At 41.1% G+C, this 27,544-nt stretch overlaps 1 protein-coding gene and 1 long non-coding RNA gene across 2 annotated transcripts in view; one reads left to right on the top strand and one right to left on the bottom strand.

Annotated features, from left to right (window-relative positions):
* lrrc4ca (leucine rich repeat containing 4C, genome duplicate a) overlaps positions 1-27,544 on the top strand; it is a 277,137-nt gene that overhangs the window by 87,126 nt on the left and 162,467 nt on the right. The window lies entirely within an intron of this gene.
* LOC117515992 lies at positions 11,867-26,498 on the bottom strand. The gene is made up of 3 exons (XR_004562275.1): positions 25,908-26,498; positions 18,432-18,435; positions 11,867-11,877 (listed from the first exon to the last, which is right to left on the bottom strand). It is a non-coding gene; the product is annotated as an uncharacterized LOC117515992 (long non-coding RNA).

The following is a 27,544-nucleotide window of genomic DNA, read 5'->3' as shown; positions in this document are numbered from 1 at the left end:
ACCTGTGTGTATACTCATTTAAGCCTGAACTAGTGTTAATTCAGCAAAACCCTGAATTTGTTAAATATAAAACTGTAAAAATCTTTTCTTCACAAAGATTTTCATCCAGATTTTGCCTTTGGAGGAGCAGATTTGAAAGTGAAGAATTGAAGTATGGTCGGTTTTATGGAGTGTGAGATCGACAGACGGATTGGTGCAGCGTCTGCAGTGATGCGGTCGCTGTATCGGACCGTCGTGGTGCAGAGAGAGCTGAGTAGGGGGGCAAAGCTCTCGATTTACCGATCGATCTACGTTCCAATCCTCACCTATGGTCATGAGATTTGGCTCATGACCAAAAGAGATCGCGAGTACAAGCGGCCGAGATGAGTTTCCTTCGCAGGGTGGCTGGGCGCTCCCTTAGAGATAGGGTGAGGAGCTCGGTCACTCGGGAGGAGCTCGGAGTTGAGCCGCTGCTCCTCCATGTCGAAAGGAGCCAGTTGAGGTGGCTCGGGCAGCTTTTTTGGATGCCCCCTGGACGCCTCGCTGGAGAGGTGTTCCGGGCACGTCCCATCGGGAGGAGGCCCCGGGGAAGACCCAGGACATGCTGGAGGGACTACATCTCTTGGCTGGCTTGGGAACGCCTTGGGGTTCCCCCGGAGGAGCTGGGGGAGGTGTGTGGATCGGAAGGTCTGGGCAGCTTTGCTTGAGCTGCTGCCCCCGCGACCCGACTCCGGATAAAGCGGAAGAAAATAGATGGATGGATGTATAGTCGGTTAAACTCTTGCTCATAAAAGATAATTTCTATATAGTGCAAAACCAGTAATACAATCACTAATAATTTTAGTTCATATTGCCCACCCCTAATGTGCATTGCTTGGTGTTGCTTAGAAGTTATAGTGCAGTAGATAACAGAATATTTACAGAGCATCCTTCAAATGGTGATGCAAGCACTGAATTTAGCAAAAGTACAGCTTAGATATTACTCTTTTGAGAAAAAAAAAAAAACACGACGGGCCACTTGAATTTTCAATAGGCAGCTACGTAAGGGTCAATTAAAGAATTACATAGGGGTCAAAATATAAAAATGCTCCAGTCATATTGAAAATGATACCACATTATTTGTCTGATTGTAGAGGTTCCAAAAAGGTGTAGTTAGGACTATCTATGACTGAATTCTATAGAGTTATGGGGTAAAAACAACAATAATGGTGACAAAGTTCAGTTTCAGTTTATACAGGGTTCAAAAGTTAGAGTTGTTCTAATTTTGTTCAAAGGTGATGCAAATTATTGCTTGAGTTAATAGGGTTTCAAAAAGGAATAGTTTGCACCATGTATCATGCTTAGTTATAACGTTACGAGGTAACATATGTCACATGTCATAGAATTCAATGGACGTTAACATTATTTGACCTTTACTTTAGCGACCAAGCACTCAACACAGTCAAAACTATTCCATCTATTAATCCAAGTAGCTCAATCAACAATTTGCTCCATTTTTTACTAAAATTGATGCAACTAAACTTTTGACCCCTGTACAAACTGAAACTGAACTTTGTCACCATTCTTAAGGTTTTTACCCCATAACTCTATAGAATCCAGTCATAGATAGTCTATAGATAGTCCAAGCTTTTTGGAATCTTTATGATCAGACAAATAATGTGGTATAGTTTTCAATATGATTGGAGCATTTTTAGATTTTAACCCCTGTGTAATTCTTCAATTGACCCCTACATGGCCGCCTACTGAAAATTCAAGTGGCCCATTGGTTTTTTCAAAAGAGCAATGTCTAAGGAGTATTTGTGCTGGATTTGGTGCTTGTATCACCATGTGAAGTATTGTTTGAGTTATTTGCTGCACTATTATGGCAAGCAGAAGGACACATACAGGCATGTGCTCGCTCAAACACACACACACACACACACACACACACACACACACACACACACACACACACACACACACACACACACACACACACACACACACACACACACACACATACCTGAGCAAAACAGGACCAGTCAAAAGAAGCATCTGTAATGACACACTCACTTGTGTCCAAAGTCCACTTGGCTTCCATAAAGAATCTGTATGATGTGGAGATGCATGTTACTGTTGTTGAAACCTCAAATAATAACAGAACAGAAGAAAAAAAAAAAAAAAAAAAAACGCAACCCAGCTTTAAATGACTCAATTTGGACATAAAGATGCCAATCTAGGGTGATAAGAGAGAAAACAAAATAAACATATATATATATATATATGTGTGTGTGTGTATGTGTGTGTGTATGTATGTATGTATGTATATGAATACAAAATAGTATCTCACAGGGTGTTATTTTCCATCTCAATTTTCTGTGTGTGATTGGCAATGCGGCACAGCACAAACACTTATCAAATGTGGGACTCAATAATTCTTGTGCGCAGTAGCATTTTGAGTGCTGAATTAAATATAGCAGAGTTACATATTTATTTCTCTTTTGATTAAACTCTGCAACCTGTGCACTGCTGCACAGCTCCAGCTTCTCTTTCTCTGCACTGACTGAGGCACACACACCATAATTTAGGAGCTGTGTTGTGCATTTCTTCTTAGATACACATCTGTACTGCATTCTGACTGTTTTTCAACAGTCAAAATGTAGGCATTAGAAAAAAGTGTTGAACTACAAACGCAACAATAATTGAAGTGTAATGATTGTCTTGTACATGTAATCATTGGTGACTAATAAGTGTTTTGCTTGTTTGGTGTTCACATTATACGGTGACTCTTTTCAATCAATGTGTTTGGATGCTGTGATGTGATGTGACTGCTAACGTGGAGTCTGTCTCTGCTGCTCACACATTTATCCGTCTAACATCAAACAGGCAGTGGCTCACTATGTCCCTCAGTCGAACTTTTGTCCATCTGCAGCTGAAGTGCTGTCATTTGTCCGCTACAGTTTGGATGGACTGACAAATCATTCCAGTATATAAACATATGCATTTTTAGTCAGGTCACAGTTGATATTAATTTTATTGTCCAAAGAACTAAATAATAGTCAATATGAAGTAAGGCAAAATGTGAGTGATTTACCCACATCACCACCCTCTGCATCCAAGCAAGAAAGTTGACAGTTGCTGCTGCCTTCTTCCAATGACATTTCATTTCCCATCGGTGCCTTGTGTTGACAAGCAAGACGGGGAAATAATGATGACCAGGTGCAAACTGTCTAAAATTACTCCAGTTACCTAACCCTCCCCCTCCTTCACGCACACATCCGACTGCAACTAAAAAGTCCCAGACCTATATATATATATATATATATATATATATATATATATATATATATAAATTTATATATACAGTGAGGAAAATAAGTATTTGAACACCCTGCGATTTTGCAAGTTCTCCCACTTAGAAATCATGGAGGGGTCTGAAATTTTCATCTTAGGTGCATGTGAGAGACATAATCTAAAAAAAAAAAATCTGGAAATCACAATGTATGATTTCTTAAATAATTTATTTGTATTTTACTGCTGCAAATACGTATTTGAACATCTGTGAAAATCAATGTTACTATTTGGTACAGTAGCCTTTGTTTGCAGTTACAGAGGTCAAACGTTTCATGTAGTTTTTCACCAGGTTTTCACACACTGCAGCAGGGATTTTGGTCCACTCCTCCATACATATCTTCTCTAGATCTTTCAGGTTTGGAGTTTCAGCTCCCTCCAAAGATTTTCTACTGAGTTGAGGTCTGGAGACTGGCCAGGCCACTCCAGGACCTTGAAATGCTTCTTACGGAGCCCCTCCTTAGTTGCCCTGGCTGTGTGTTTGGAGTCATTGTCATGCTGGAAGACCCAGCCATGACCCATCTTCAATGCTCTTACTGAGGGAAGGAGGTTGTTTGCCAAAATCTCACAATACATGACCCCATCCATCCTCCCTTCAATACGGTGCAGTCGTCCTGTCCCCTTTACAGAAGAGCATCCCCAGAGTATGATGTTTCCACCCCAGTGCTTCATGGTTGGGATGGTTTTCTTGGGGTTCTCATCCTCTAAACATGGTAAGTGGAGTTGATTCCAAAAACTCTATTCTGGTCTCATCTGACCACATGACCTTCTCCCATGCCTCCTCTGGATCATCCAGATGGTCACTGGTGAACTTCAAACAGGACTGGACATGTGCTGGCTTGAGCAGGGGGGACCTTGCTGCCCTGCAGGATTTTAAACAATGATAGCATCATGTGTTACTAATGTAATCTTTGTGACTGTTGTCCCAGCTCTCTTCAGGTCATTGACCAGGTCCTCCTGTGTAGTTCTGAGCTTTCATAGAATCAACCTTACCCCACAAATTGAGATCTTGCATGGAATCCCAGACCAAGGGAGATTGACAGTCATCTTGTGTTTCTTCCACTTTCTAATAAATAATCATAACAGTTGTTGTCTTCTACCAAGCTGCTTGCCTGTTGTCCTGTTGTCCATCCCAGCCTTGTGCAGGTCTACAGTTTTGTCCCTGGCGTCCTTATACAGCTCTTTGGTCTTGGCTATGGTGGACAGGTTGGAGTGTGATTGACTGAGTGTGTGACCAGGTGTCTTTTATACAGGTAACAAGTTCAAACAGGTGCAATTATTACAGGTAAAGAGTGCAGAATAAGAGGGCTTCTTAAAGAAAAATTAACAGGTCTGTGAGAGCCAGAATTCTTGCTGGTTGGTAGGGGTCAAATACTGATTTGTAGCAGTAATATACAAATAAACTATTAAAAAATCATACATTGTGATTTCCTGATTTTTTTTTTTTTTTTTTTTAGATTATGTCTCTCACAGTGGACATGCACTAAAGATGAAAATTTCAGACCCCTCCATGATTTATAAGTGGGAGAACTTGCAAAACCACAGGGTGTTCAAATACTTATTTTCCTCTCTCTCTCTCTCTCTCTCTCTCTCTCTCTCTCTCTCTCTCTCTCTCTCTCTCTCTCTCTCTCTCTCTCTCTCTCTCTCTCTCTATATATATATATATATATTCTACCTCATTTTGTTATGTCTTGTACTGCTACAAGTATTATTATTATTGCTTATCTTTGCACATGCTGTTTGATGAACATTTTCCTCTACTTGCACCCATCGTCTGTGTTTTTTAAGAGCTGACGTAACGTGAATTTCTCCTCTGTGAGATCAACAAAGTTTATCATATATATATATATATATATATATATATATATTCTACCTCATTTTGTTATGTCTTGTACTGCTACAAGTATTATTATTATTGCTTATCTTTGCACATGCTGTTTGATGAACATTTTCCTCTACTTGCACCCATCGTCTGTGTTTTTTAAGAGCTGACGTAACGTGAATTTCTCCTCTGTGAGATCAACAAAGTTTATCATATATATATATATATATATATATATATATATAGCAGTGTCAGTGTGCTGCCATACAAGTTGCTCAATGGCACACCAGGAGCATCTTGGAGATTAAAGGGGAACAGAAACGCTTTTTGAGAATTTGTTTGTGCAAATTTGCCGCTAAATTGACATTTAATACTTTCCTGACATGATTTAATGTTAATTAATTTTACTGGCTTGATATCCAGGTCAGAATGACATTTCAACATGTATTTTGTGAGTGTGTACAGTTGCAAATCCACAATGAAAATGCATTAACATCCGGGAACTTCATCAATATTTTGCCCTGTTAGGAGGTGTCATGTCGCTGTCCATGAAGGGACGTTCACATTTGGTGGGCAACATTGGGGGTGTGGACTCTAGTAGTCAGGCAGGGAATGTCAGAACGAGGCTCATCTCTCCCCCAACTAGTGACGTCACCCACCTGACCTGCATAAATGGCAGCAGCCGATTGATGTTAAAGCCTCTCAGACTATGACAAAACAGTTTTCTGTAGATGTTTTATGGTCTTTAGTGTTTTTTGAACTCTCAAAGGAACACATTTTTTTGTGTTTATTCATAATCCGTGGGCGTTTCTGTTCCCCTTTAAGAACCTTGCCCAATGGCCCTTAGTGCCTCTCTGGTCTGACAGGGATTTCAACTGAGCATCCTCTGGCCTTAAGCCCACTGTTGTAACATTTAGACTGTTACCTTTGATGTCAACAGTCAGTCACAAACGGAATATGTAAAGTGATATTTCAATATTGGTGAAAATTAGGGAGAGAAAAACAATCCATGTGCTTCAGGTTATGTTCTCTATGTGCTAAATTGTTCATAGTAATAAATAAATAGATTACAAATGTTTGTTAGGTGTTTGTAAGTGGCTCATATCCAATTGTGGAACATTGTTCACTGGGAGTCTTATAAATACTTTAATGAGTTTCATTTAATGAATCCTTTACATGCATCTTTAAGGTTACTGCACACTAATGGATTAAATTCAAATCAGTAGGTACATGAGCACAAACTGTTAATCTGCATCGAAAACCAACCTCTTAAACTTTAACACTGATTCTGCATGCACCTGTCTGTTGGCTCGTTTTACGCATGCGGTATGTAAAAATTCATTACATGCTTCATTGCAGTTGCAGTTCTGTGTAGCGCTTTTAGCACTGCGCTCTACGACAATATCTGCAATGGAATATGTGTTCAAGTTTAAACTGAAACAGCAATGCTTCTCCTGAGCAAATCAAACAAAGAGGTGCGCTGTGCTGTTTTGATCTGTGGTTTTGATGGCAAATTAAATGCATGAGCCCGGGAGACATTTTTGCATTTGTAAAACCGCAGAGGCCAAGATACTTGTGAATCTGCAGGCTGAACGGCAGGCATGTGGCAGGGGAAATGTTCTTCCTCGGTTCATTTGATCTCTCCACTCTGTCTCTTTCTCTTTCTCTCTCAATCTCTGAGTCATTCTCAAAATAGAGACATAAACCTGAGTAGTGTTTCTTGGTCAGAGAGCACCAGTTGTAATGCAAGCGAGTGCTAACACGTTTGTTCTATTATTAAATGCTACTTATGTAAACCGCCAAGTGGCTACACCGTGTAATGATTCACCCCAAAATTCACTTGTATAACAGGCCTTTTTTGACCGGGAACTCAGAGGTGTTTTCTCTGTGCGGTGCAGAGACGCATTGTTGGTTCATTTCCCATTATTGTTAGTCTTATTGACTGATTCTATTATTGATGTTATTTATTGTTGCTTTTTTATTATTATTATTATTATTTTTAGCTGTAACAGAAATTTAAATTATTTTCTTTAAGTATTTTTCAAAAGATGATAGAGAAACCTTAAGGTCACTTTCCTAAAACAACAACAAAACATATTTTGTGACTTCAGTTGGACATTTAGTTAAACAGGTACAATAATGTGGTAAATTTGTAAAGCTGTGAAATATGTTCATCATGAAAGAAATATTGTGTGTGTATATATATATATAACAATTTGTTATTATAATTATATATTATAATTATGCTTATTTTTTACTTTTTGAAAGGTGGTGGTATTATATCATAGTATAACTGTTGTTATAGAAATTGAACCCTTTAATGATTACCTTATTTGAGTAAGAGATTAATCTAAAATATTTTAATTTTGGAGTCAGCAGCCGGTCTGCTCTGTATCAGCCTGATCCCGTCAGATCTCAGAAGCCAAGCAGTGCAGGATCTGGTTAGTACTTGGATGGGAGACCTCTTTGGAACACCAGCTGTTGTGTGTGTTTCTCCACGTAACACTGGAGTTACGTCAGGAAGGGCATCTGGTGTAGAACTTGTGCCAAATACTGATCTGGCTCTATCCACTGTGGTGACGCTGGACAAAAATGGGAGTAGCCGAATGGACAACAACAACAATTTCATTTTCGAGTCAGCTACTTCAGTGTTAAATTTTGGATGAAAAACTTCATGAATCAAACTTTTTTTTTTTTTTTTTTTTACAATTGTGCAGTTAACAAATCCGCAAGTGGACAAAACACAACAAAACAGTTTATCAATATTTCCATGACTGTTCATTTATCTCTTCATGTGAAAAAAGGATAGCATGATGGCTTAGCAGTTAGCACTGTTTCGTCACAGCTAGAAAGTCCCAGCTTCACTTAAGACATGGTCCTATCTGTGTGGAGTTTGCAAGTTCTCCCCATATTTGCGTATGTTCCCTCCAGATGTTTTGGCTTCCTCCCTCCTCCAAAAACATGCAGATTAAATGAACTGGAAACTTTAAATTGACTACAGGTGTGAATGTGTTTGTCTGTGTATATATGGCCCTGCGATACACTGGTGGCCCGTCCATGGTGTACCTTGCCTACAGTGACTGCTGGGATAGGCTCCAGCTCCCCCAATGAATGAATGAATGAATGTGAAAATGATTTCATAAACCAGTGAGTAAAAAAAAAAAAAATATATATATATATATATATATATATATATCAATCAATCAATTTTTTTTTATATAGCGCCAAATCACAACAAACAGTTGCCCCAAGGCGCTTTATATTGTAAGGCAAGGCCATACAATAATTATGTAAAACCCCAACGGTCAAATCGACCCCCTGTGAGCAAGCACTTGGCTACAGTGGGAAGGAAAAACTCCCTTTTAACAGGAAGAAACCTCCAGCAGAACCAGGCTCAGGGAGGGGCAGTCTTCTGCTGGGACTGGTTGGGGCTGAGGGAGAGAACCAGGAAAAAGACATGCTGTGGAGGGGAGCAGAGATCGATCACTAATGATTAAATGCAGAGTGGTGCATACAGAGCAAAAAGAGAAAGAAACAGTGCATCATGGGAACCCCCCAGCAGTCTACGTCTATAGCAGCATAACTAAGGGATGGTTCAGGGTCACCTGATCCAGCCCTAACTATAAGCTTTAGCAAAAAGGAAAGTTTTAAGCCTAATCTTAAAAGTAGAGAGGGTGTCTGTCTCCCTGATCTGACTTGGGAGCTGGTTCCACAGGAGAGGAGCCTGAAAGCTGAAGGCTCTGCCTCCCATTCTACTCTTACAAACCCTAGGAACTACAAGTAAGCCTGCAGTCTGAGAGCGAAGCGCTCTATTGGGGTGATATGGTACTACGAGGTCCCTAAGATAAGATGGGACCTGATTATTCAAAACCTTATAAGTAAGAAGAAGAATTTTAAATTCTATTCTAGAATTAACAGGAAGCCAATGAAGAGAGGCCAATATGGGTGAGATATGCTCTCTCCTTCTAGTCCCCGTCAGTACTCTAGCTGCAGCATTTTGAATTAACTGAAGGCTTTTTAGGGAACTTTTAGGACAACCTGATAATAATGAATTACAATAGTCCAGCCTAGAGGAAATAAATGCATGAATTAGTTTTTCAGCATCACTCTGAGACAAGACCTTTCTGATTTTAGAGATATTGCGTAAATGCAAAAAAGCAGTCCTACATATTTGTTTAATATGCGCTTTGAATGACATATCCTGATCAAAAATGACTCCAAGATTTCTCACAGTATTACTAGAGGTCAGGGTAATGCCATCCAGAGTAAGGATCTGGTTAGACACCATGTTTCTAAGATTTGTGGGGCCAAGTACAATAACTTCAGTTTTATCTGAGTTTAAAAGCAGGAAATTAGAGGTCATCCATGTCTTTATGTCTGTAAGACAATCCTGCAGTTTAGCTAATTGGTGTGTGTCCTCTGGCTTCATGGATAGATAAAGCTGGGTATCATCTGCGTAACAATGAAAATTTAAGCAATACCGTCTAATAATACTGCCTAAGGGAAGCATATATAAAGTGAATAAAATTGGTCCTAGCACAGAACCTTGTGGAACTCCATAATTAACTTTAGTCTGTGAAGAAGATTCCCCATTTACATGAACAAATTGTAATCTATTAGACAAATATGATTCAAACCACCGCAGCGCAGTGCCTTTAATACCTATGGCATGCTCTAATCTCTGTAATAAAATTTTATGGTCAACAGTATCAAAAGCAGCACTGAGGTCTAACAGAACAAGCACAGAGATGAGTCCACTGTCCGAGGCCATAAGAAGATCATTTGTAACCTTCACTAATGCTGTTTCTGTACTATGATGAATTCTAAAACCTGACTGAAACTCTTCAAATAGACCATTCCTCTGCAGATGATCAGTTAGCTGTTTTACAACTACCCTTTCAAGAATTTTTGAGAGAAAAGGAAGGTTGGAGATTGGCCTATAATTAGCTAAGATAGCTGGGTCAAGTGATGGCTTTTTAAGTAATGGTTTAATTACTGCCACCTTAAAAGCCTGTGGTACATAGCCAACTAACAAAGATAGATTGATCATATTTAAGATCGAAGCATTAAATAATGGTAGGGCTTCCTTGAGCAGCCTGGTAGGAATGGGGTCTAATAAACATGTTGATGGTTTGGATGAAGTAACTAATGAAAATAACTCAGACAGAACAATCGGAGAGAAAGAGTCTAACCAAATACCGGCATCACTGAAAGCAGCCAAAGATAACGATACGTCTTTGGGATGGTTATGAGTAATTTTTTCTCTAATAGTTAAAATTTTGTTAGCAAAGAAAGTCATGAAGTCATTACTAGTTAAAGTTAATGGAATACTCAGCTCAATAGAGCTCTGACTCTTTGTCAGCCTGGCTACAGTGCTGAAAAGAAACCTGGGGTTGTTCTTATTTTCTTCAATTAGTGATGAGTAGAAAGATGTCCTAGCTTTACGGAGGGCTTTTTTTTATAGAGCAACAGATTCTTTTTCCAGGCTAAGTGAAGATCTTCTAAATTAGTGAGACGCCATTTCCTCTCCAACTTACGGGTTATCTGCTTTAAGCTACGAGTTTGTGAGTTATACCACGGAGTCAGACACTTCTGATTTAAAGCTCTCTTTTTCAGAGGAGCTACAGCATCCAAAGTTGTCTTCAATGAGGATGTAAAACTATTGACGAGATACTCTATCTCCCTTACAGAGTTTAGGTAGCTACTCTGCACTGTGTTGTTATATGGCATTAGAGAACATAAAGAAGGAATCATATCCTTAAACCTAGTTACAGTGCTTTCTGAAAGACTTCTAGTGTAATGAAACTTATTCCCTACTGCTGGGTAGTCCATCAGAGTAAATGTAAATGTTATTAAGAAATGATCAGACAGAAGGGAGTTTTCAGGGAATACTGTTAAGTGTTCTATTTCCATACCATAAGTCAGAACAAGATCTAAGATATGATTAAAGTGGTGGGTGGACTCATTTACTTTTTGAGCAAAGCCAATAGAGTCTAATAATAGATTAAATGCAGTGTTGAGGCTGTCATTCTCAGCATCTGTGTGGATGTTAAAATCGCCCACTATAATTATCTTATCTGAGCTAAGCACTAAGTCAGACAAAAGGTCTGAAAATTCACAGAGAAACTCACAGTAACGACCAGGTGGACGATAGATAATAACAAATAAAACTGGTTTTTGGGACTTCCAATTTGGATGGACAAGACTAAGAGACAAGCTTTCAAATGAATTAAAGCTCTGTCTGGGTTTTTGATTAATTAATAAGCTGGAATGGAAGATTGCTGCTAATCCTCCGCCCCGGCCCGTGCTACGAGCATTCTGACAGTTAGTGTGACTCGGGGGTGTTGACTCATTTAAACTAACATATTCATCCTGCTGTAACCAGGTTTCTGTTAGGCAGAATAAATCAATATGTTGATCAATTATTATATCATTTACCATCAGGGACTTAGAAGAGAGAGACCTAATGTTTAATAGACCACATTTAACTGTTTTAGTCTGTGGTGCAGTTGAAGGTGCTATATTATTTTTTCTTTTTGAATTTTTATGCTTAAATAGATTTTTGCTGGTTATTGGTAGTCTGGGAGCAGGCACCGTCTCTACGGGGATGGGGTAATGAGGGGATGGCAGGGGGAGAGAAGCTGCAGAGAGGTGTGTAAGACTACAACTCTGCTTCCTGGTCCCAACCCTGGATAGTCACGGTTTGGAGGATTTAAGAAAATTGGCCAGATTTCTAGAAATGAGAGCTGCTCCATCCAAAGTGGGATGGATGCCGTCTCTCCTAACAAGACCAGGTTTTCCCCAGAAGCTTTGCCAATTATCTATGAAGCCCACCTCATTTTTTGGACACCACTCAGACAGCCAGCAATTCAAGGAGAACATGCGGCTAAACATGTCACTCCCGGTCCGATTGGGGAGGGGCCCAGAGAAAACTACAGAGTCCGACATTGTTTTTGCAAAGTTACGCACCGATTTAATGTTAATTTTAGTGACCTCCGATTGGCGTAACCGGGTGTCATTACTGCCGACGTGAATTACAATCTTACCAAATTTACGCTTAGCCTTAGCCAGCAGTTTCAAATTTCCTTCAATGTCGCCTGCTCTGGCCCCCGGAAGACAATTGACTATGGTTGCTGGTGTCGCTAACTTCACATTTCTCAAAAACAGAGTCGCCAATAACCAGAGTTTGATCCTCGGCGGGTGTGTCGTCGAGTGGGGAAAAACGGTTAGAGATGTGAACGGGTTGGCGGTGTACACGGGGCTTCTGTTTAGGGCTACGCTTCCTCCTCACAGTCACCCAGTCAGCCTGCTTTCCCGGCTGCTCGGGATCTGCCAGGGGGGAACTAACGGCGGCTAAGCTACCTTGGTCCGCACCGACTACAGGGGCCTGGCTAACTGTAGAATTTTCCACGGTGCGGAGCCGAGTCTCCAATTCGCCCAGCCTGGCCTCCAAAGCTACGAATAAGCTACACTTATTACAAGTACCGTTACTGCTAAAGGAGGCCGAGGAATAACTAAACATTTCACACCCAGAGCAGAAAAGTGCGGGAGAGACAGGAGAAGCCGTCATGCTAAACCGGCTAAGAGCTAGTAGCTACGCTAAGCTAGCGGATTCCTAAAAACACGCAAAGTGAATAATGTGTAAATAATTTAGAGGTGATTCAGCAGAAGGAGTGCTTTAGTTAAGGCACGTAAAGATTACACTGGGAAACAAATCGTAATCTAGATAACTAGATCAATCTAACTGCGCAGATTAAACAGCTAACAGATACAGAAAAACACCGCTGTGCTCCGGAACAGGAAGTGATACAATACCGCAGTGAGAGCAAACCACCAGTAGAGGCAAGAAGCGTCTGGTTCCTGTATATATATATATATATATATATATACACAAGGTCTGTTAGAAAAAGTATCCAACCTTTTTATTTTTTTCAAAAACCATATGGATTTGAATCACGTGTGATTGCATCAGCCAAGCTTGAACCTTCGTGCTTTTACTTTTCTAACAGACCTCGTATATATTCAATAGGTGTCTTGAGTCAGGTGTGGAGCCCAACAGAAGAAGAAACAAATGGGGCTTTGATGATCACAGCCTCAGTGCTGCAGTACAGATCTGAGCTGCAGAATGCCAAAATCATGATTGATTTCTCAGTTAATGGATATTGGCGTTATTTTTCATTATTTCCTGAGATGTCTTTTTCCTTGACGTCATTGTGAAATAGTTTTGATCACATGGGTGTTCTTGGTAGCCTGATTTCTCACAGGGTTGGACTGCATCATGATGTGGATTGCACAATACTGGCTTTGACTGGTGCATTCCACCTTATTGCCTCATAACACTATTGTGACATATTCCATATTTTTTTCCACTATAACCTTCCTTGACATCTTTCATGTTGCCAAGTCCCCCATTACCCCATAATGTATTCATCCATCTGTTTGAAACAATTAATTTAGGGTGGGGTTAACTGTTGTGGCACATATAGTAAGGTAGCAAATACTATACTGTACAGTAGTATTATACCGCAGCTTTTCCTGAGGGATTCCAGGATATTTCAAGATCAGATGGGGTATGCAGTCCCTTTTGTGTATTCTGAGCTCACAGTGCTATCATTTCCCACTTGGACCCTACCAAAATCTCTGGAAGATTTTGGTCAGAACCTTGCATCACCTAAGGGTGATCATTTGAAGGAGCATTGGCTTCACTCTGATCTTGACATCAGTATTCCTTACTCTGTCAGCACTTTCTGCAGCCCTGTGAAGAAAACCTGTTTTGATCACTTTTACTGTATCTAGGTTACAGATAGAATCTCATTCTTCCAGTTGTTCACCAAAGATCGTGACAATAGGTCAGGGTTGAAATGTCGATCATCCAGTAAATTTAGAGCTTTGGCTTCTGGCTCATTTACTTCTTGACCAAAACAGTCCAAAGGAGTGTCCACAGTACTGCTGACCTGGCTCCATTCTGCCTGTCTAACTCCTGCTCTATTGTTTCCTCACTCATGAAGAAGACTGCAAGATACTGAAACTCCTTAATTGGGGGCAGTGACTCACTTCGAACCCAAGAGAGCAATCCATCTTTTTCTGGCAGAACACCAATGCCTCAAATTTGGAAGTGCTGACACTCATTCCAGCTGCTTCACACTCAGCTGTAAACCATCCTATTGAGCGCTGGCAGTTTTGGTCTTAAGACACCATCAGAAATATTAAATGCAGTTTGCAAAAAGCAAAAATGCAATTCAGAGACCACCATAATGGCATTTTACACTCACCGGCCACTTTATTAGGGACACATGTTCAATTGCTTGTTAACAAAAATAACTAATTAGCCAGTCACATGGCAGCGACTCCATGCAATTTAGGCATCCAGACGTGGTGAAGATGACTTGCTGAAGTTCAAACCAAGCATCAGAATGGGGAAGAAAGAAGATTTAAGTGACTTTGAATGTGGTGTGGCTGCTGGGGCCAGACAGGCTGGTTTGAGTATTTCAGAAACTGCTGATCTGCTTGGATTTTCATGCACAGCCATCACTAGGGTTCACAGAGAATGGTCCCAAAAAGAGAACATATCCAGTAAGTGGCAGTTTCAATTTCTTTTCATTTATAGCGCCAAATCATAACAAAGTTGCCTCAAGGTGCTTCACACAAGTAAGGTCTAACCTTACCAACCCCCAGACAGGGGTAAGGAAAAACTCTCTCTGATGATTTGAGGAAGAAACCTCAAGCAGACCAGACTCAGAGGGGTGACCCTCTGCTTGGGCCATGCTCCCAACACAATTTGCTAAACAATTTACAAAAACGAATATATAGCACAGGACAGGAGCATTGCAGAAACAGACACCACACCCATCTCCGGATCTCACCTCAAACAGAGAGAAAAAACAGAATAATAATAAAGTGGCTGGTATGTCTCTTAGCTGAGATTCTATTCATGAAATTCAAAAACTAAATTTGTGAAAAGGGATTGACCTGAAGGACTCCAAAATGTATGGAGAATGTATTTGATTTTCTGCCACTGATTCAAGCACAGACCTCACTACTTTAATACAAGGTTAAATAGACCCATAATAAAGTACCTGACATCCCAATGTCTTACCCCCACCCCACCCATGTCAGAGTTCAGAAAACAAATGCAGAGAGTTTTTTTAATGTTGTTTTTTTTAATGTCGTAAGGTGTAGTCCTAACAACTCTAAGAGCATGTCATCTCTGCAGGCCACTGAAACAAACTGATTGATTGTATTTATCACTATGGTCATGTGAAGTTGGCCTGAACCACAAAAAAAGAAAAAATGAAGCAAAATGATGGTTACATGGCTATATCATGTTATACAAAAATGAAGCAGCTTGATGAATTGACTTGTGATGGCTCCAAGTCACACATGGGAACAGCTGATGAATGCTCACTTTATTGTTATTTTTCCAGGAGATACAATGTGCTATGCTCTGCTAAGTTAGGCTGAAAGGGTGAAAATTCACCTCAGGCTTCTCCTTTTATGTGTTCTCGTACCACAGTGTGCCACGGTCCCCAGTGGTGATGCTGAAATGAACAACTCCTTCCAAATGTCGGCCAAGAAAATGTGGATGTGCAGCAGCATAGAAGTAAAAACTAGCAATTAAAGCCCAGTACCACAACTCAACATTAATACTTCAGTGCTCAGTATTGTGGCACTACATCTTCTTTATACACAATAAAATGAAGAGTGAAATATAAAAGATGAATTTTAAACAATTATTGTCTTATTATAGTGTATTATAAGTCTCTTAAGAGGATCGTTGGGTTCTACTTGAATGACTTTCTGTCAAATGAGTGGGTATGTAGGGGAACTCAGATGAGAAGTATTGGTTTCATTGTGAGGGAACATCATGGTCATCATTCTAACCATGTGGTGCGCTTCTCCGTGCATGATCCAACACTAGCTGCTGAGGACCCCAGCAGCTGGAGAATCCACGGGGTTGCCTGCATTTGACCTGTCTGTGGCAGATACAGGGATCCTTTCACGAAGTGAGGAAGGACCGGCCATCCAGGACCCAGGGCGGTACATGGTTTGGTCGATGCAGAGTTGCACGGTAACAGTGCATGCTCCAAGACATGACTTGAATTGTGGCATTAAATTTCACCTTTTTTTTATTATTCAAGTCAACTTTGTCAGTTCAGCAGTGCATGCACAGACTTATTGACAATTGAATTTTCGTTACTTTCAGTCTCCCAGACAATACAGAGTTTAAAAAAAAGGTTTATATGGCTTTTTTATGTTAGTGTTTTTTTTTTTTCATCAGACCCTTATTTCTTATTTCTTCAACTTTGCCCTGCTCTGATGACTTCCTGTAGAAAGATGCAGAGATACAAATGAAATGCCGAAATTGTTATTCCACCTGAAACTGCCATAAACGTTTCTATCAGTTGCGTCTTTTATCTAAGGTTAAACCATTTTTAAACCACACTGACCTTGAAAAAACTATCCACACTTTTATTAGCTCTAGAATTGACTATTGTAATGCCCTTTATGTCGGAGTTCCTCAAACATCTCTGAGTCGTCTCCAGCTGGTGCAAAACGCTACAGCCTGATTTTTAACAAACATATCAAGACGTCAGCACATCACCCCAGTTCTTTTTAATTTGCACTGGCTTCCAGTCTCTTAAAATTTTGATGTTTGTCTTTAAAGCCCTTAATGGCCTGGCCCCTCCTTATTTGACTGAGCTTTTGCATCCTCGTGTCTCAAACAGGTCTTTGAGGTCTGTAAATCAGCTTTTACTGGAGGTGCCCAGGTCCAGGTCTAATCACTGGGGTGATTGGGCCTTCTCTGTTGCTGGGCCCAAGCTTTGGAATAAATTGCCCCCTGAAATGAGAATCATCTCTGACTTAGAGCTTTTTAAGTCCAGGCTCAAGACGCATTTGTTCAGGCTGGCTTTTAACACTCAGAAGCATGATGGCATTTTACTTTATGCTATTAATTGTTTTTATGCATTTTTTTAATATAATTGTTTCTGTAATGGTCTTATTGTTGGATATTTGTTTTTATTATGTTTTGTTTTAAAATTTTGTTGTAAAGCACTTTGGTCACTTTGAGTGTTGTAAAGGGCTCTAGAAATGAACTTGATTGATTAATTGATTGATAAATCTTTTCCAGGTCAGACTTTACACTGTGAACTTAAAATAGAAAGAAAAACATTTGAGAAATTGTAGCAACATTTTACATAGGTCATGTCATGTTGTCTGATTTCCCGCCTACCTGCCCTGTAAAAATAAAAAAGGAATACAGGAATATCTCAGCTTCCTCTGCTCTGTGTCTCTCACACCGAACCTCAAACAAATGTTACCCATCTTCCTAAATCACACAAGGAGATGCACAGTCTTAGTTATCATGTTTAATTTGTTCCCTGTGTCTCTGTGTTCCCAAATGAATCATCAAAGCAGTTTGAACTCCTCTGTTCGATTGCCTCTGTTACAGTGAGTATCCCAAGTCCAAAAAAATAACAAGCGAATAGAATGAGAACAGCAACAGTAAAGGTCACAAGTGTGACTTTCCGCTTAGTTCTACATTTATTCATTGTTAAATCATTATTCTTTTTCCTTCAAAGACATATTTACTTGACAAAAATGATATGACTTCAGTTCTGCACTGTTGTGACTAATTAAAGGATTTTTAGCGGAGATTCATGTCGTACATCAAGGCGATTTGGGTATGTGCTCAATTTTCAATGAGTAAGTTTAAACCTAAACAACTGGATTGTGTTGCTTTTGCATCTCTGAATGTGAATTGAAACACACAGAGATCCTTACGCTGATCACACACTGCACAATGGCACAATACAAATCAGTGTCATGCCAGGATTGTACATGCATTCAGCATGTGTGAAGTAACTGCAATGGGATATTGTCTGTGTCTGAGTTGAGACCGCACTGCAGCAATTTGAGCATGTTCAAAACTTAATTGCAAGCAATGCAAGATTTCCCATATTTCATCATAACAAGTATTGCATGATGTTACATATATGTTATTACAGGCATAAAAGCAAAGAGAGGAGCACACACTCTCCACATTTGCACATGATACAGATTTAATGACACACTCATCCTTGCCGAAGTCCACCAAAGTTCAGTAAAGATTTGTGTGGGATGGAGATGTACCATATTTACCGGAGCATACGTCAGTTATTTTTACTAGTTTGGGAGGTCCTGCAACTTAAACTCTTGTGCTACTTATACACCAAAAATAAATAAATAAATACAAATCATGCAATTGTGATGAATAATAATAGAAAAAAAGCATTTTTTCCTAGGAATCGAAGCACAGAACAAAACTGCAATAATAAAGTAATAAATGCCAATCATAAAAAAATACACTACAACAATGAACAAAAATCCCAAATTAAAGAGCTCATAAAGGAAGGTGCATCTTTTACTCCGGTACAACTCATATGTGTTTTGTTGTTTTGTTTTTTCTTCAAGAAGTATTTTTGACAGGTGTGACTTGGATACTGCTGTGACTTACGAGGTCTATTAGAAAAGTATCCGACCTTATTATTTTTTCAAAAACCATATGGATTTGAATCACGTGTGATTACATCAGACATGCTTGAACCCTCGTGGGCATGAGAGAGTTTTTTCACGCCTGTCGGTTACGTCATTCGCCTGTGGGCAGTCTTTGAGTGAGGAGTCGTCCACCCGCTCGTCGATTTTTTTCATTGTTTAGGAATGGCTCAGAGACTGTTGCTTTGTTTGATAAAAAATTTTTTCAAAACTGTAAGGCACAACTGAGTGGACACCATTCAATAAATTCAGCTGGTTTTTCGGTAAAAATTTAACGGCTGATGAGAGATTTTGGTCTGGTAGTGTCGCTTTAAGGACGGTCCACGGCGCCTGACGGCGATCTGCGCTTCGAGGCGGCAGCGTCTCGCCGTTTCAAGTTGAAAACTTCCACATTTCAGGCTCTGTTGACGCAGTAAGTCGTCAGAGAACAGAGAACTTTCAGAAGAAGTCGGCATGAGGAGTTTATTCGGACATTCCATTGTTAACGGTCATTTTGTAATGAAAGAACGTGCAGGCAGAGTCGCATGTCGGGCTGGACCCGACCGCGGGGGGTCGCGGCAGGAAAAACACCTCCGTTGGAAATCTTAATGGGCAAGTTGGAACATGCCCAAGCTGTTAAACAATTTCTCAGTTACTCACTTGTTGAAAGCCATTAAAAGCCGCCTGAATTCTACAAATGGTTTTCAACACGGAGGTGTTTTTCCTGTCGCGGTGCACACAGATTTGCCGAGTCGTCACGGAAACGACTCGGCGAATTTGCGCGTACGTCTTTCATTAAAAAAATGTCCTTAAACAGTGGAATGTCCGCATAAATTCCTCATGCCGGCCTCTTCTGAATCTTCTCTGTTCTCTCACGATGTCCTGGGTGAATTAAGCCTTAAATTAGGATGTTTTAAGCTCGAAACAGGCCGACGACAGCGCCTGGAAGCGCTGCAGGACGTCCCGCTCCGTGGGAAGTCCTTACACCGACAGAAACACCCCATAATCTCTCATCAGCTGTTAAACTTTTCACAGAAAACCATCTTAATTTCTCGAATAGTGTCCACTCGGATATTCCTCACAGGCAACGCCTTGATAAAGCAACGCGCGCCGTCTCGAGCAGCGTGTGAAACAAAGGAATTCAGCCGAGAGGGCGGGACCACATCTCACTCAAGGCCTGCCCACAGGGAAATGACGTCACCGACACGTGTGAAAAAACTCACGCATGCGCACGAGGGTTCAAGCATGATTGGTGTAATCGCATGTCATTCAAATCCATATAATTAAAAAAATAAAATAAAAGGGTCGGTTTATTATCTAAGAGACCTCGTATACCCTGGAAAATATGGTATGTTCCCATTGTTGCAACCTGAAATGAGCTGAAAGGAACATCAAAGTTGTCTAACTCAATAGGAACCAAATTAAGCAACAATGTGCTAGAATATGAGTTGGGTGGTGGTGCTGGCCAAGTGGTTAGTGTGCTTGGTTTCAGTGAGGAACATCCTGGTTCAAACCCCACCCTTGTCACATTTCTCCATGTAGTGTGGAGTTGTGTCAGGAAGGGCATCTAGTATAAACCCTACACCAGATGCTTTCCTTGTGAAATTGACTAGAATTTGCTAAATATTTTTGCCGTTATAACTCATTAATTGGCGTGCTATTACTAAATCAAATCCAACTGTTGCTTTCATGAAGAAGTACTCATTTTTTGTTTAGTTTAGCTAATGTACGAGGTCTGTCCGTAAAGTATCGTACCTTTTTATTTTTTTCAAAAACTATATGGATTTCATTCATATGTTTTTACGTCAGACATGCTTGAACCCTCGTGTGCATGCGTGAGTTTTTCCACGCCTGTCGGTGACGTCATTCGCCTGTGAGCACGCCTTGTGGAAGGAGTGGTCCCGCCCCCTCGTCGGATTTTCATTGTCTGGAAATGGCGGAATGAAAAGGACTTTTTTTCCATCAGAATTTTTTCAGAAGCTGTTAGAGACTGGCACCTGGAAACCATTCGAAAAGTTTATCTGGCTTTCAGTGAAAATTTTACGGGCTTCACAGAGAATAAGGACTTTAACTACAGGTTTAAGGACCCCTTTAAAGGACGGTCGGTGCGCCGCGCTGCGAGCTGCGACGATGCGGCACAAACCACTGGATCATTTCTAAGCTGATGGCTCTGTGGATACGAGACCGTCGTGTGCTCTTTCTCTGGTTATCACAAGACCTGGACATCAGCCATTTTCCGGCAGATTTCACTTTTAACAAGAGATTTTGTCATGGAAAGCCGCGCGGAGGCTTCGCACGTCACGACCGATTCGCTGATGAAGCGAGACAAAGGAACACCTCTGTTTCGGAGTGTTAGAGGACAAGTTGGGACATGTCTATCTCGGCTTTCAGTGCTTACCAGTCGAGTGAGTATAAAAGAACTTGTGGAGAGCTGGACATGTATATGTATATATATATATATATATATATATATATATATATATATATATATATCTTCTTCTTTGTCTTTCGGCTGTTCCCATTAGGGGTCGCCACAGCAGATCAATCGTTTCCATCTCACCCTGTCCTCTGTATCTTCCTCTGTCACACCAACCACCTGCATGTCCTCTCTCAGCACATCCATGAACCTCCTCTTTGGTCTCCCTCTTCTCCTCCTGCCTGGTGGCTCCATCCTCAGCATCCTTCTCCCTATATACCCTGGGTCCCTCCTCTGCACATGTCCAAACCATCTCAATCTCGCCTCTCTGACTTTGTCTCTAAACTGTCCCACCTGAGCTGTCCCTCTGATATGTTCATTCCTAATCTTGTCCATTCTTGTCACTCCCAAAGAGAATCTCAACATCTTCAGCTCTGCCACCTCCAGCTCTGCCTCCTGTCTTTTTGTTAGTGCCACTGTCTCTAAACTATACAACATAGCTGGTTTCACTACTGTTTTGTAAACTTTCCCCTTCACTCTTGCTGATATTCTTCGGTCACAAATCACTCCTGCCACCTTTCTCCACCCACTCCACCCTGCCTGCACTCTCTTCTTCACCTCTCTACCACACTCTCCATTACTTTGAACAGTTGACCCCAAATATTTAAACTCATCTACTTTCACCACTTCTACTCCTTGTAACTGCACTATTCCACTGGGCTCCCTCTCATTTACACACATGTACTCAGTCTTGCTTCTGCTGACTTTCATTCCCCTTCTCTCCAAAGCATATCTCCACTTCTCCAGACTAGACTCATCTTGCTCTCTACTCTCACTACAGATCACAATGTCATCTGCAAACATCATAGTCCATGGGGACTCCTGTCTGATCTCATCTGTCAACCTGTCCATCACCACTGCAAACAAGAAAGGACTCAGAGCTGATCCTTGGTGTAGTCCCACCTCAACCTTGAATGAGTCTGTCATTCCGACTGCGCTCACCGCTGTCACACTATTCTTGTACATGTCCTGCACTACCCTAACATACTTCTCTGCCACTCCAGATTTCCTCATACAATGCCACAACTCTTCTCTTGGCACCCTATCATAAGCTTTTTCTAAGTCCACAAACACACAATGTAACTCTTTCTGTCCTTCTCTGTACTTTTCCAACAGTATTCTCAGAGCAAACATTGCATCTGTAGTGCTCTTTCTCGGCATGAAACCATATTGTTGCTCACAGATCTTCACCTGTTTTCTAAGCCTAGCTTCTACTACTCTTTCCCATAACTTCATGCTGTGGCTGATCAGCTTTATGCCTCTGTAGTTACAGCAGCTCTGCACATCACCCTTGTCCTTGAAAATAGGAACCAGCACACTTCGTCTCCACTCCTCAGGCATCCTCTCACTTTCCAAGATTTTATTAAACAATCTGGTTAGAAACTCTACTGCCATCTCTCCTAGACATTTCCATGCCTCCATTGGAATGTCATCTGGACCAACTGCCTTTCCACTCTTCATCCTCTTCATAGCAGCCCTCACTTCTTCCTTGCTATTCTCTTTTACTTCCTGATTTACTCTCACCACATCATCCAGCCTTTTCTCTCGCTCATTTTCTTTATTCATCAACTCTTCAAAATATTCCCTCCACCTTCTCAGCACACACTCCTCACTTGTCAGCACATTACCATGTGCATCTTTTACCACCCTAACCTGCTGCACATCCTTTCCAGCTCTGTCCCTTTGTCTGGCCAATCGGTACAAGTCCTTTTCTCCTTCCTTACTATTCAACTTCTTGTACAGCTCGCAATATGCCTTTTCCTTTGCTTTTGCCACTTCTCTTCTCGCCTTACGCCACATTTCCTTGTACTCCTGTCTACTTTCTTCATCTCTCCAACTATCCCAAAACTTTTTCGCCAACCTCTTTCTCCTTATGCTTTCCTGGACCTCTTCATTCCACCACCAAGTCTCCTTGTCTTCCTTCCACTGTCCAGATGTCATACCCAGTACTGCCCTAGCTGTCTCCCTCACCACATCTGCAGTACGTTTCCAGTTGTCCAAAATTGCTTCCCCTCCAACTAGTGCTTCTCTCACCTGCTCACTAAATTTCACACAAGTCTTCCTCCTTCAGCTTCCACCATCTGATCCTTTGTTGAGCTCTCACTCTCTTCTTCTTCTTTACCTTTAAAGTCATCCTACAAACAACCATCCTATGCTGTCTAGTGACACTCTCTCCTGCTACCACCTCTTCATATATATATATATTGGGGTCAATAAATGTATTTGAATGTTTGCTCTTATCCACATCAACACATAATATATGTCTGTCACTCAGTATCATTCTCAATATAGTGCACTCTGTGCATGCTTAAGGAGACATGCGCCACAAAATAATGCAATGCGTTCTATTTGTAAATGTGGCCTTGTTATATGTCTTTTTCTCTCTACCACTCCTGAGCTGTAGATCACAGATTGGACCACAACTTGCAGCTCTGACCTTCCTCCTCTGCTGCACAAAGTAGACTACAGGGGCAAACAGCATAAGCTGTTAACTGTTAATCTGCAGTATCGCATCGTATTTTCATGTAGTGTATTGCTGGCTTTAAACCAAAAGCGACCCTTGCTGAGGTCTTGCTTTGATAATTAAGGTCATTGCCTTTCTGGTGCTTTTTTATATAATGCAATTTAATTTGGCGAGGGGACAGAAAATAAAGTGTACTTTAGAGTCTAATTGATGCTGGTTTCGCCTTCATCTTGCATCCTCAGCATTCATCCTCTCCAACCAATGAAGTTGGGAAGGAGCGGGGGAGAAACAGAAGGAAGGGACAGGCAAGGAAAAGGAAATAAGGAGGTTATTGTGCAGGAGGAGTGCAAATTTGATTTCTCCTATAGCCATTGTTAGCTTGTGGCTTTGAGAGGCAGTGAAAGCAGAGTCCATTTTCTCATTACTGTTGTGAGGGAGATTAGCAGAGGGCAGCCATGTTTCTGTTGGAGCAGTAATAAAGAGTGAGTCTCTGCACCAACCATACTTTTGAAGTAGGTCCTTTATTAGCCTGCCCTTTTCAAAGTGAATGGAACAGCATGTGATGGTCTGTCATTCCTTCTTTTAATCCGTCTTGTCTAATGTGCTAGCAAAGATAATTTATGGCAGTTTGGATATGGAATAAACTCGCATGGACTGCTGGAGCACTGTGCTTTAGTTCAGGTGAGAATTCTGAGGCAGGAGCTCTGCTGCTGAAGAGCACTTTGTCGTAGCAGGGATGCCATCTTAATTATGTGCTTGCTGAAAACCTGCGATGACACAAGGCCTCGATCCCTCCACAGTTGGTAGAAAGTGGAAAGGAATCCTTGCACATCGATCTTAAAGCTATAGAGCCTTTCAAATTTCAGAAAACTGAGAAAATTTAGCTTCTATCTAAATCAAAGTATTATAATGGTTAATTTTTATAACATGTTGCAAAATTACAGCTCATTTTATTGAAGCGGACATATTTATCTAGGGGTAAATTCCATAGTGATAATTGTCTTTTTCTTCATTGCCGTCATGCAGACTAACTCCAAGAGGAAGCGCGTGTGCACGTGTGAGGTTTTGAGATGACTTGTGACCCATCTTCTGTTAACATACATAAGGTTTCTTGTAAATCATCTCCAAATCTAGCCAGTGTTGGTCATAGCATCTGATCCCTTGAATTTCTCCCCCTCAGGGGTTGAGATTCTAAATTGTTTCCAAGCAGAATCAAGAATTATGCAGAATTATGAATCCCTTTTCTAAATGCTAAGAAATAAGGATATAGGGTGCCAAAGAGAACTATTTTATGACTTAAATCTTAAAAAAACACAGTGGCACTATTCCTTTAAGGTACAAGCTTGCTCGGCTAGCAGTCTTATTTTTAGTATCTTGACTTTTTGTGTCTATTGTGAACCTCCCAAATGACCTGATTGTAAGGATGCATTTGACACCTATGTTCATTAAGAGAACTAGAGAGCAGAAAGGCAGCCTTTCATGGGATCCCACGACAACACAAGGATGCCTGAAACAGACTATGGAGAGGCAGATTTTCAAAGCTTACACAGCCCCACTTTTCCGTGTCCCAGTAACTCACTCCGGTCCAGGTGGAGTAGGGGTGTCAGGCACCACATTCGCAACTGGTTCACCCGAACACTGGAATGAATAGAAAGGCAAACACCAGAGGATACAGGGGGAGGACACGTGGCTCTTTTAATGACTCCAGAATGTGATGGGAATGCTGCTAATGAGCAGGGCTGGGATAAAAAAAGTGCTCTTTCCCACATAGACATGGACAAGCCTGGGAGGAGCTTGGAGAATGCCGGCGCTTGTCTTCCTCCGCAGACCACAGGAGTGTGGGATGAACAGACAGTGAGGCAGGCACAAATGGCATCGAAAATGAGCAAATCTCCCTTTTATTTCCGTCTTCTGCCTTTTTCCTGGAGAGACAGTGGCAGCTGTCTGCCGAAGATCTGAAAGGTGAGGGAAGGAAACTGAGTGGGTGTGGGGGGGAGAGGGAGAAGACAGACAGTAGACCCAGGAGGAGGGTACATCTCCAGGCAGTAAGTCCGTTGGGGCGCTTCCCTCCGCTCTTCAATTTCCCATCATCAGATGAAAAATAAATAACCTCTACAGACGGTCGCTCTCTCCTCTGAGAGAGAATGAGCGCTTTCCCAAGAGCACTGTTCACTTTCTATCTAGTTATCTCTCCTTCTCCCCTCTTTAACGCCACACTTTTCCCCAGCCTGTCACATACACGTATTGTATACATGTAATATATGAGATACATAAAAGACTGACACATGTTCACGTTGCACAAGTGCCTTCAAAACAGCTACAACAATAGATAAAATATTATCAGAAGAAGTAGAAAAGAAAATTAGATTTTTAAAGCAAACATACTATGAAGGAGGCCCAAAATTAACTAAATCTCTTGCCAGGCGATTAAGAAACAAACAACAACTAAATACTATAAATAAAATCAGAGACCCTGTACACAAAACATTAATGTGTAAACCAGAGGAAATTGAAAAGGCATTTGAAGACTATTATTCAAACCTGTACTCTCAACCTGAATCAGCAGAAGATGAAACAATTAAAACATTTTTAAATACATTAGACCTCCCAAATATAGGAGAAGAACAAAACTCAATATTATGTGCACAGATTACAGAGAAAGAACTAGAATAGTCAATAAAAAGAATGAACTCAAACAAAACTCCAGGAACAGATGGATATCCTATTGAATGGTATAGGACTTTTTAAGAAAGAGCTATATCCAATGTTACTTGCATCCTTTAATCAAACTCTGAAGAATGGTACACTGCCACCATCATGGAGAGAGGCTGTAATTACTGTCATTCATAAGGAGGGTAAAGACAGGGAGCATTGCGAAAGTTTTAGACCAATATCAATTTTGAACTGTGATTATAAGATATACACATATAATCTCAAATAGATTCCAATCATTCATTTCAGAAATTATAGATGAAGATCAATCAGGCTTCATTAGAGGGCGCCAAACTCAAGACAATGTCAGAAGGACACTACATATAATAGAAGAAATACAAAAACAAACGAAAGTGCTGTCCTTTTAAGTTTGGATGCGGAAAAGGCCTTCGATTCTGTTAGTTGGCGATTCCTCTATCTCTGTTTAGAAAGGTTTGGGCTTAACTCACAAGCAATCAACTGTGTTAAAACATTATATCAAAACCCCAAAGCAAGAATTAAGATAAATGGTAGCCTCACAAATTGGATTAGATTAGAAAGATCAGCGAGGCAGGGTTGCTGCCTGTCTCCAACCCTGTTTGCCATTTATATTGAGCCCTTGTCTCAGGCAATTAGACAAGAGCAAGAAATAGAAGGAATAAAAATTAGAGATATAGAAAACAAAATTGGATTGTTTTCAGATGATGTGTTAATATATTTAAAACAACCAGACTGTTGTGTGGGCCGCCAGAAGAGGAGGTACTGCTGGCCCACCACCAGAGGGCGCCCTGTCTGGAGTGCGGGCTCCAGGCACCAGAGGGCGCAGCCGCCTCACAGGAGCAGCCAGGGTGACAGCTGTCACGCATCACCTGCAACAGCTGTTACCAATCATCTGATCAGCAGGGGTACATCAGCAGGACAACGTCTCCACCTCTTTGCCGAGATATCGTTCTACCTGGAAGGTAACATTCTCAGCTAACTGTGTGACAGTAACCTTTTGTGACTTTTGTGCGTTGTATAACAGACTCCTTTTCCAACGAGAGGTGGAGGTAGTTTTCCTGCCGTGCGGATTGCTGGGTGCAAACGCGCCCACATTTAATTGTTTCTTTGTTCCTCGCCAGCAGTACCAGGTCCGACACGTGGAGGTCCGGCTGGAATAACGTTGCACTCCGCACCGCCTTCGTAAACGGACTGTCTCCGGTCCTGAAGGAGCACCTGCTGGCTAAGGATGAGCCGCGGGATTTTGACGGGCTTGTTGACCTGGTTATAC

Source organism: Thalassophryne amazonica, chromosome 8, assembly GCF_902500255.1.
Source record: "Thalassophryne amazonica chromosome 8, fThaAma1.1, whole genome shotgun sequence".
NCBI lineage: Eukaryota > Metazoa > Chordata > Actinopteri > Batrachoidiformes > Batrachoididae > Thalassophryne > Thalassophryne amazonica.
The sequence above is the reverse complement of the archived record's forward strand: the minus strand, read 5'-3'. Positions and strand labels throughout refer to the sequence as shown.